General features: G+C 37.9%; 1 protein-coding gene across 4 annotated transcripts in view; it reads right to left on the reverse strand.

Annotated features, from left to right (window-relative positions):
* Positions 1–9,878, reverse strand: part of LOC139967949 (peroxisome proliferator-activated receptor alpha-like) — a 64,288-nt gene extending 54,410 nt beyond the window's left edge. For 2 of the 4 annotated variants that reach the window (XM_071972185.1, XM_071972183.1), the window contains exon 1: positions 9,597–9,878. The gene's annotated coding sequence lies outside the window, so the exon portion shown is untranslated. Of the gene's footprint in view, positions 1–9,275; positions 9,556–9,596 lie in introns of those variants that run through there. The other 2 variants (XM_071972186.1, XM_071972184.1) reach the window with 2 other exon arrangements.
* Positions 9,879–11,717: the final 1,839 nt, after the last annotated feature.

Here is an 11,717-nt window from a genome sequence, read left to right on the forward strand (position 1 = left end):
CTACAAATATGCTTTTGCACAGTTTAACCGTTTCAGCTTTCATTATCCCAAAGGACATTTGACATACTAATTTTATGAAACTTGTACTACCCCCACCCGCTCCTACCCCCCCTCCTCTGGGTCCGTTTCTGTACTATATTTTACAACTTCACAAAGTTTAATAAAAATTCAGCAAAGAACCTGAGAGCAACAGCCATTCAAACTACTGTTGAAGGGCAGACAAGCAGAGGAACAGACAGACAGAGGCATTGCAATGACAGTAGAAACTAGTTTAACTTAACTTAGCTTAACTCCAATCATAAGGGCCCCGGTTCGAGTTACTCCAAGATTAATCTATGTCGTCCAGTTACAGAGTTGTTGACATTTCATAATCATGGACGCTTAATATGAATCTAAGAGACTGACTTCGGCTTTGATAAGCCAATGAGGCTTCTTCGCGAGTTCCTGCTTGCAGGAGGATCTAAAATACATACATACATAGTTGAGCCAAAATCTCACATATTGAAACTACAATTCCAATATTTCCACAATTTCAATATTTCTACTTCATCAGAATAGTTACAGAACCCTGCATTCTTACAGTGTAGAGCCTGCCAGCAGTTTCTCTATATACCATAATTCACTCAACAGACAATTGCATACTTTTTGGGGTTTAGTATTTTACATCACTCACTAAAATTCTCTCTCTGAGGTCTCTGGAATTTTAATAGGGACATCAATTCAGATAAAAGGGTGTGAAGTGAATGTTAACAAGGGCAAGCTTTACACTAGTTGGTGCCTTCCTTGACTGATACAAAAGGTGTTTCAGTAGAGAGATTTGGCATGTCATTAGTTACTTACAATATGTATATATATATATATATTTATATCATACAAATATGATCCCACTTCTGACACCAAAAACAGTTCTGACAGGTTGGGAAGTCAAACTGGCTGAAAATGAGCAAGTTGCCACAGCTTTTGTATGTTGACTTTGTTTAAATGTTCGATCTTATACTGGTAGCAAAAATATCCCTTAATTAACTATTTAGTTAATTAGCCTGACTACTTGTTTCTTATTTCAAATAATATGTGCAGGAAACTACAAACCTTTAAAAAAATTTCCTATTTACACTTTTTATGTGATAAATACTAATTTCTCGGAATTTAATGGAACCTCTAATAGCTCGTTAATTAACTTTAATGTGGTGCAAAACAATCAATGTGGTAGACTTTATTTGGATAATTTGAAATCTCACTTTGGGCAAGGTAGTTATTGCTATGGTCATTGATTTGATGAAAAAAGATGAAGCATAAAGATGTGCATACCAAACTGTCATGGTACAATCTTTTCTTAAGAAAGAAGATGAATGCAAGGAAGACATTTTCTTTTAAATTAATGTACATTCTTGTTCCATTACTAAAACACCACCAAATTTTACTAATTTGAAATAGAATAGAAATATGACAAAAATATGAATAGTTACCTAGCAGTTCTCTCCCATGGTATTATGGCAATTTTTTTATTTCTTTATCATTTTTATTTTTATTTTTTGTGTTTTTAAATAATTATGTTTTACTTAAATATTTTTCAAGACCAAACCAGAGCACTCACCTTTGACTCAATATTTCAGTGACAGCAGCTTAAAATACAGAATCACTTTACCAGAATTTTCCTCGATAAGGTAAGTATAAGAAACGATCAAACACAGTAAAGCATTAGCGATACAAACAGTAAAAGGACTGGAATATTTTTTTATAGACTTGTTTGGTGGCGTACACCTTGAATATCATGAAAGAGCATCGTTTTGTATATCTACCAATTAAGCGGAAAACAGATTTATCCAGTTTAAGGAGCATTGTTCTTTTCCATCATCACATATGCTGTGGCTGAGTGGCTAAAAGCTGTGGCATTTGAAGCAATGAGGCTTAGCAATCGGGAGGTTCTGGGTTCGTTACCCGGCCGGGTCATAGTTAGATGGGTTTTTCATCCAAAGAGCAATCTACAGTTTTCCCATCTGAAATGACTTTCTAAATTGAAAAAACTCTTAATTTGAAATAAAATGTTGAATTGGAAGCTGCCCTACGTGTAAGTATAAGCCCTTGCGGGTTTCTCCCACAATTGTGGACGCTTAAGCGTCGTAAAAATAACTGCCGATTATTTTTATTATTATAATTATAAGAAAACAATTTTGGGGATTTACTAGGAATCCTACGCAGTTACTTAAACTCCATTTTGTGATTCATAATTATCAGAATAAAAGGTCATCATTTTCATTTAAAATAAAATAGCTTTGGAGTTTCTTACTTTTGATTTTAACATTTAGCCAGGCTTGTAACATTTTGGATTTCCCCTCATAATTTGATCATTAAGAAACATGGCAGGTTTTATCACAAAATGCCAGGCTTCACAGGCAAAGGCAGAATACAGACTTGAAACATGAAAGAGAGACTGAGAGAGTTTCAACCCATCATTAATGCTCCAATGAGCTGAACATAATTTGTACTACTACTACTACTGAGGCTTTGAACTGTCCTGACAAACCTAAACGCACCTGCATTAATTAATTAATTAATTAATACCCATTCCCCCACCTTCACTCGCCCACTTCCCCTTCCCCCTTCCTCCTCCAACTCCTAGCCCTTAATAATCATTAATAGTAGCAGTGACACTAAATGGTACATACTATCTTGTTTGTAGAAAGCAAATCATATGTTCGAGTAAGTTTTTGTAATACCCGTCGTTAAACGTGCGACAATCAGCACATCGTCTCAATCGCTGATTGGAAGGAATAACAAGGAAACGAGATACAATTTGTTTAGACAAGGAAGTGGATCGTAGCAGAAGGTTTACATGTCTGTCGGAGATGATAGCAGAAACCTGGCACGGAATGGTAGACTGACTGCCTGCAAATCTGTTCTTTACTTTTTATATAACACTTTTGTCTCAATCATTTTTTTCTGCGATTAACAAACGAAATTAGAGAGTTTTGAAATCGAAGTGAAAATGAAGCCTTAGTCTCTGTATGATGTATACATCAATTTGCCATTTCTCTCACAAATATCACAAAGAAGACGTACTGTAAATAACAGCGTTCTCACCTTACCCTCTCCTGATGTAACTCATATGTTAAGTCTCCTCATTGTCAGAAATGCGGGTACAGTCATACTGTAAGGTAACACACATTAACACACATAATGTAAGGACACACATAATGTATGGGACAAGCAATCAACAATTAAATTTCAAAATAAACAACATTCATTCTTCACAGACTTCAGACATCCTACCGACGAAACCGTAACAGATTTTCAAAGACATCCTTCAACCTATTAAACCAAGGATCTATTACCCGATTATTTGTGTCCCACAAATTTAATGTAAAATGACACTTTAATTGTGACATATATGCCAAACCTTTCAAATTTAATACTGTACAGTTTGGCAGTTATACTGTATATACAGTACTGTACATGTAGACAGTGTGGTATCATATAAACTGTATGCCAGCAGTTCTGCCCTAGTATTATTCTCCAAGTCGATGAATAATTTCAGGTTTGAGCTTTTTCAGAAGAGACTTTCATCTTCTGTTTGCCCAAGGCCCAAATCTCGGACATTCCAGTACAAACAAATTTCCCATTCAGACACAAGAATGTTTGCTTAGCAGTGCCATTGGTACACTAAATCTCCGCATTTGGACAGGTCAATCAAAAGGAAAAGACCGACCCCATTTTGAAGGTAAATATTGATAGTTTCACTACACATTTGTTGGGGTTGAAGCCTTTTCAGAGTATATGCTATAATGCCTGCCACGTAACCCACTGGTCAGTCTTAGCCCTGAATGAATGCAGTTGACATATCAAATTAGCCCATCTATGGGGATTCTTTGTCGAGAGTTCAAATAATTTCATAGTCTCTTAATGCATTGATTAGATGGTATCTGGGATAGCCACTGACAACATTTACATGGGAAGGAAATTCTGTGTTTCCTCTACATTTCAGTCCCCTGTGACCATCAGTGCCCCCCCCCCCACCTACAGTACCCCTATCCTCCCACCCACAAATAAAGAGTATTTATATACCATAAAATAAAATATGTGTGATGAGAAAGAAAGTCCAGTAAGCCAACTGGCTTAGTGATTCCTTGTACATTGTGTATTTGAGAACATTCTACAATAGCACTGCCAACAAGATAATGTCTTGATGTGCTGACCAATACTCACTTCAGCTGGGTTCTTGTACTTATACAGATATATTGTACATATCAGGGGCAAAAAAGAGCGAGAAGCTACTTATTGAAAATACGCACTTTTGATATGCAAAATACATCTAACACAGAGTTGTGTTACTTGGGACATTTGTTTTATTCCCTGCCCTCCCCCCTTTCTTTGAAGCTTTCTATTCCCTACTCACTTTTATGTACCCCATCACTCCCCACCCCATTCCATCCCTGCCCCCCCACCCCATCAAGACATATGTGCACATACAGCATGCTGATACTGTTAATGCAAATTGCCACCAACACTGATAGTCAACATGGCCGACACTAGTCTAGAAGGAGTTTCAAACCATAGATGTGCTTGCCATATATCAGTATAGTAAATGTTTGGAAGGTAACTTTTATATGAACATTGGAGATCATTTGTGCGGTTCTACGAAACAAACTAACTGGACTTGTCAATTGGCTTGCAAGCGGTATTATACTTGTAATAGGTCTTATAAATACTGTAGGTTATTATGTTTATTTACATTATATATTCAAAGAATGGGGAGAGGGTTAATGACAACAAATGCATTAAGAAGAACTGGTTGAAAGAGATGTCTGAGCACGGACACCATTTCAACAAACTAATATTAGCACCCTTTGTATTTTACTTTAGTGGAGGGACACCTTACTGATGGCTGGAAACACAGATACTAGTTGTTACCTGCCAGTCAGATGGACTACAATCATTCCAAAACTGTACCCTCTGGTTGACCTCCAGCCCTCCTGATGAAAACCAGATTAACCCTAACTTAGCTAAAATAATTCTTTCCCCTCCACTCCCCCCCCCCCCAAAAAAAAAAGAACTGCTATATTTACTGCCCACCCCCAAACTTTGTTATATTTTGGCATAAACAAATATACAATATTTATTACTGAAAATATGCTGGATAATATCCACTTGGAGCCCACTAGCCAAAACAGAAGCTAGAGAAAGGGTTGGAAGAAAGTAATTTTTGATTGATGAGTTTTATGGTCAGGGCTACTACTGCATAAATAACAAATATGCCCAGTAGCAGAACTGATATATAGTGTCTTTACAAGATAGGTAATTTGACACCCCCTGGAGAAACAATTGCTGAGCTCTTTGAGGAAAGATTTGCACAAATGAGAGCAATACTGAATGACCCCACTGACCGAGGTCAAAATGTTTAAAGTACCTGTGTCACTCATACAGCATGTGTCTGCCTGACATAAGGTTTCCAAGTCTTGTTGAATGATGAATGATTAATGGACCATTAAAAATGTGTTGACATCTTTAATTAATTAATTTGACAAATTTATATCTCCAGCCAAACAACCTCATGCTATAAGCATGTTGTTTTGACATGAAGATGCAGAAGATGCGGACGGAATATCAACATGGCCAAATATTCTAAAGAAAACCACAAACATTTTCAGCTGAAATGCTGTGATGACATCAGTCGCACTGCTGTTTGCCAGATGCATTCATGCTCAATGCCATGTGACAGATGTGACATATGTGATTTGACCCAAAGATGCTGAAACTTTGCAGAATTTTTATGATGCAATCAAATTCAGCTACTAGAAATTCTCTTTAAAACAGCACATGTGGTGATTGATAACAAGTTTGCCAAACCTACCAAGTATGCCTTGAAAATTGATTGCAATTGATTGTACTTGATTGATTGATTGCAATTGAAAGCAAGATTGCTATTGATCAAACTAATTAAGACAGTTTCCAAGGTTTTTGCAGACAAATGAAGTTTACTGAGGAATTTACATAGATTACTTATTCATTCTAAATATTGCCAGACGCTTTTTCACTATTAACATGTTCAGTACTGGTTCTTCAAAACACAGCTGAAAATTGTCAAAACAAGTAAGATTCCTATTAAACGAAGGAAACTGTTACCGGAATAACGAAAGCTTACTTACTTTGCGAATGGTTAATTCGGAAGGAAGAGGTGATGGGCGTCGACGAGGAGGGTCATTGAGGGCGCAGTACTTAAGTCTTACCAGTTAATTAACTAGTAGGTTTGGGAAAGTGCAATATAGTAGATTGAAATCAGGTGAGAGAGAATTTGGAACATAATAGATAGAATCCCAGTACACGGCATGCATTTGCGGAGGTTCTTCTTCCGAAACATAACTCTAGTCAAACTTAATAAAAGCATTGAAGACTCGCCCCAAACCGTGTGCGGACTTCTGAAAAAGTTAACTTTCTGTTGCTTGCAAGTGACATTTTGTTCGTGTCGCTACAAAATGCAGACATAATGAAACCTGATACCTTGTTATCTTTAGCTGGACCTGAGATGTCCATCGCTGTATCATTTGTATACTGTACGTGCTGTGGGTATTGACTGTATACAGTACTGACTGTACACTAGTGTCTAATTACAGACGGTAGCAAGCTGTGTGTGTATTTTCTGGGATCGATGGTGGTGTCTAACACTTCTGTTACACCTCATTCGAAACTAGGTCAGATTACCGGCATTAGACGTTTCTTTTTGCGCGAGTCTTCACACCCTTTAATGAACGGTAATATTATGGGAATTCGGCATCCAACATCTTTGAAAATTTACGAAAGTGAAGTCCCGATGCGGTATTTAATCAAGTGTCGAGTCAAGTGCACTCCCCATTAGATATACACAAGTTTCACATTTAGCGCATACTTTTCAACGTCAAGCTATATGATAAAATCTTTGTAGAGGTGTAAACTATTTGAAACCGATCGTTAGTAAAGGTTCATAAAAGATCCTAGGGTTTTTTGGCCTCACTTGAATAATAAATTCCTCACTTGAGAGTCAAATTAATAATTTCAAGAAGTACTTTTCAGAAGTATATATCCTCGCACAAATTGTTTATCCAAATTTCTGGTGGAAGATTTCCAAAAATATCTAATTTTTATAAGGCAGCAGGAACTTGAACAATTTTTTAACTGCATTATAACCTTACGCAATTGGGCCATCGCATACTGTATGTAGCGAAACTAATCAAAAACTTCAAACTGGACATTAAAAAAATTACAGCATCAAAAACTTCAAACTGGACATTAAAAAAATTACAGCTTTGAGTAATGGAAAATGAAAGAGACTTTTGTGTGAAAATAGCATTTGAGGCTGTGAAAGATTTGTCTAGTACATGTATATAATCTGATATCCTGTACATTCTTTTCCTGTGCATGGCAAACATATAAACAATCTACCAGGAAATAATGAAATAGAGACTTCCTCAATTAAGCGAAACAGTTGACCGTTCAATACAGCTTCATTCTTTAAGACTTTACAAATACAATTCCAAATACAGGGGTGGAGGGTGGAGAGGGGGTGCAAAAGGTTCTGGAGAGAATTGGTATGTGAGAGGGTGGCATATATTAACTGTTACTGGAACATAAAGCCATCAACATTTAAAGCGGAGTGTTAGCTCAGTGGTTAACGCCAGTGCCTTTCAATCATAAGGACCCCGGTTCGAGTCACTCCCAGATTAATGTATGTCGTCCAGTTACAGAGTTGTTGACAATTAACAATTCATAATCATGGACGTTAAATATGAATGTAAGAGACTGACTTTGGTCAGCTTGCGGCTTTGATAAGCCAATGAGGCTTCTTCGCGAGTTCCTGCTTGCAGGAGGATCTAATATACATACATACATACATACATACATACATACATACATACATACATACATACATACATACAAAGTATCAATATCCCAGGCTTTTTAAGTTAATAATTTAATATACATAATTACACACATTGGACGAATATAATATAGCGTAGTGCCCTCAATTACCCATCCAGCCGCTGCGTGAAGACGAAAAAAAATACCAGGTACATTAGCTGGACAAAAGATGTAATTATCCAGCATGTTGAAAGCCACATGAATCAAGTATATATAATGCCAATATTACAGGCCTGATAATCTGTTATCTGCAAATGCAGACAAAGGTAGGGTCTGGAGAGGTGTAGTGGATGATCTATGCTCTATGTGGTCATGAGTGGAAAGTGTGTACTCTGCACTCTGATTGGTTAGAAGTTATCTGTAAGATGAATAGTGGCTAATACAGTACCAGTTGCCAAGCAAAAATAACCAGAAAACTGTTTAGCACCCCATTGATCATCTTAATTTTGTTAAATCTACAAGATATAATAATGCATGTTTTTGTCCCTTCTGTTACTGTACGTTATTTGTCATTTAGCCTCTGAAGAAGATCCTGCTAGGATCGAACCTTCAGGCCAACTTACCTTTACACATTCTCTTACACAGGCTCTGTAGTGGATAAGCAGTTTGCTAAAAGTTTTATTTTATTTACTTTAGACTATCACGGCAACCATTCAGGCACACCCTTTCCATTATTATCTTTAGAAGCAATATTTCAAAAAAATCTCTTATGGTATTTAAGTTCCAATGCAGAAATTGTTTTGGGGAAAATGTAACCAAATTTGTCAGTCGGATCGGGGAGAGGTGGGGGGGGGGGTGGAATTGATGTTTAAGAGGTACTGTATCAGATTTTGATCCGTAGGAATTTATTAGTTAGACACTATGAACATTTTACACTTGTAGGGGGAGGGGAAGGAAAGTGATGAAAACTTAAGTAGTTACCTAATTGTTACCCCACACCTCTGTGGCTTGAAATGGTGTGCCAGTACTACTGTAGCTTGGTATTAACATTATAAACTGCTACTAGTACTACGAAGCAAAGTTACCCTTTATACATAAGTAGAACATGGCCTAGCAACCAAAGCTTTAGACCATGGGAACACTTTTCAAATGGCATGAGGCTTCTTCTTCTTTTTATTTAAAATACATAATTTTAGTCAATTTTGTTTTTAGCCTGTTCATTTTTTGTCTATTTGTAAAAATATGAGGGCCTGATATTTTGATCCTATCAGAGGCTAACCATTTGCCTAGAACCTGCTTGGATGGAAATGTCAGGCCTATGCACGCATATGTATCTTGACCGTGATTGAAGTCATTCCAAATGCCTGTTTAGTGCTGACAAACTACAAAACCAATACTGGTGTAACTTTATTGGCCTAGCCTAGCCTATGCATACATAAACTTACCATAGACCTAGACATAGGTCTCTGTTAGTGTTAGACTAGAGCAGTAGTAGTAGTAGTACTAAGTCTACAATATCGCAGAATTGAACACCGTCGTCTGCGAGCAACAGTCTTCCTGAGACTAGGCATAGAATCAATCGTTGGAGACTAGGCCTACTGTGTGCCGAACTAAGGCCTGGCTTGGTCACATTTACTCAGTAGTACTTTCTTTGTATACCGTCACTGGGCCCTGAAGTCGCTTCAGTTCTGTTGTACGTGTTGAACATTTGTTCGGCAATCCTTACCATACAGAAAATTGTGTTATTTTTTTTACGTTAGACTTACCTCCAAGTTCCAACGGACGCTCCGATTTACAATGTATCCCGTTGTACAGTACTGCTTGTCCAGTAAATTGCAAGATTCGTATCTCGTGGAATTGCTTCAGTTCACGTATTTACGTTTTTCTGCCTGACTGCGTCAGCCAAGTTAACAGGTACCGCAATTGTTACAGTTTACCTGTTTCGTCTATTACTGACTTTAAAGATTAACTTCATCGATCAAGCTTGATCTTTGCCGCCAGCTGCTCGTACAGAAATTTTCAACACATGTTTACTGTGTAGCTGAAGCACAACCCGGAAGTAAAAAATCAAACTTACTATATTTTAAAATGACGTCATTGACTAGCACAGCGCCTCAGGTGAAACAACAAAATATAATCGCCTGGAGTAAAATCGAGGACGCTAGTTCTGAATGTTGCTTTTGCAGACCAATGTCTTTTCCAGTTTATTACGTCATTGTTTTGATTGCAATTTCTGCATCACCATCATAAAATACTTCCTGATAGAATGCGTTCTTTCATGATAAAATTTTATTAAATGTTACTAAAATAATGTGACTGTATCTATCAACTATATAGAGAACGTGATGTTATTACAACTCAGCAATAAAATGTGTATTCCTTCTTTTGGCTTACAAATCATTTACCAATACAAGAGTAGTTTAATCGTCTAAACCGGGGCGTAGCGAAGGTTTTTTTGTTGGGGGGGGGGGGTGTGGAGAATTTGATTTGCCGACGGATCTGGAAGTGGTGACTGAAATGGGGGAGGGGTCTAAGGGGAGGTGGTGTCCCCCTCCCCTTTGGAAAATTTTTAGTTTTGAAACGTCCTTAGATGCAATCTGGTGTATATTTTAAGTTAAATTTGATTTGCCGACGGATCTGGAAGTGGTGACTGAAATGGGGGAGGGGTTGTCCCCCCTCCCTTTTGGCAATTTTTTAGTTTTGAAACGTCCTTAGATGCAATCTGGTGCATATTTTAAGTCAAATTTGATTTGCCGACGGATCTGGAAGTGGTGACTGAAATGGGGGAGGGGTCTAAGGGGAGGTGGTGTCCCCCTCCCCCTTTGGAAAATTTTTAGTTTTGAAACGTCCTTAGATGCAATCTGGTGTATATTTTAAGTTAAATTTGATTTGCCGACGGATCTGGAAGTGGTGACTGAAATGGGGGAGGGGTTGTCCCCCCTCCCTTTTGGCAATTTTTTAGTTTGAAACGTCCTTAGATGCAATCTGGTGCATATTTTAAGTCAAATTTGATTTGCCGACGGATCTGGAAGTGGTGACTGAAATGGGGGAGGGGTTGTCCCCCCTCCCTTTTGGCAATTTTTTAGTTTTGAAACGTCCTTAGATGCAATCTGGTGCATATTTTAAGTCAAATTTGATTTGCCGACGGATCTGGAAGTGGTGACTGAAATGGGGGAGGGGTCTAAGGGTAGGGGGTCTACCCCTCCCCTTTGGAAAAATTAGTTTGAACGTCCTTAGATGCATATTTAGGTGCATATTTTGAGTCAAATTTGGCACGGAAGAAGCTCCCGTTCTCCTTTTTCTATTCAGCTTTCCTTCTTTCTTCCCCTTCCGCTCTCTTCACCTTTTCTCCTTTTGCCGACAGACCCAAAATTTGCCGACAGCCACCAAATTATTGGGGGGTGTGACACCCCCCCACACCCCCCCCCCCCCGCTCGCTACGCCCCTGCGTCTAAAACAAAATAGACATTCGATGAAGCCTTAAAATCAGAGTACCTTGACAGCTAGCCAAACCGTTTCAAGAAGAACTAACAAACGAAATATTTATTAAATAGCAACAGGAAACTAATGAAGAAAATTTGTACTGGTGATATCACAGACCACCGGTACCCAATATGAGAGAACTTCCTTGAACAACAACTGGCTTTGTAACAGGAAGTAACTCAGAAATACCACTGATTGCGTCTGTTTGGGGCAAGGAAAGATACCTCATACTAACCGTGTTCAACAAGTGCATAAATTAGCTGGGAAACTCTTACTCGAAAATCGAGTGTATCCCTGTGTTAGATCAGAGTTACAAAATAATCATAGTAAAGAAACGAAACCACATTTTACATATCTTCTCGGCCTTTTGGCTAATATGATGTGTAGTATTTGTTCCTTTTCGA

This window comes from Apostichopus japonicus, chromosome 5 (genome assembly GCF_037975245.1).
Source record: "Apostichopus japonicus isolate 1M-3 chromosome 5, ASM3797524v1, whole genome shotgun sequence".
In the NCBI taxonomy this organism is placed as follows: Eukaryota; Metazoa; Echinodermata; class Holothuroidea; order Aspidochirotida; family Stichopodidae; genus Apostichopus; species Apostichopus japonicus.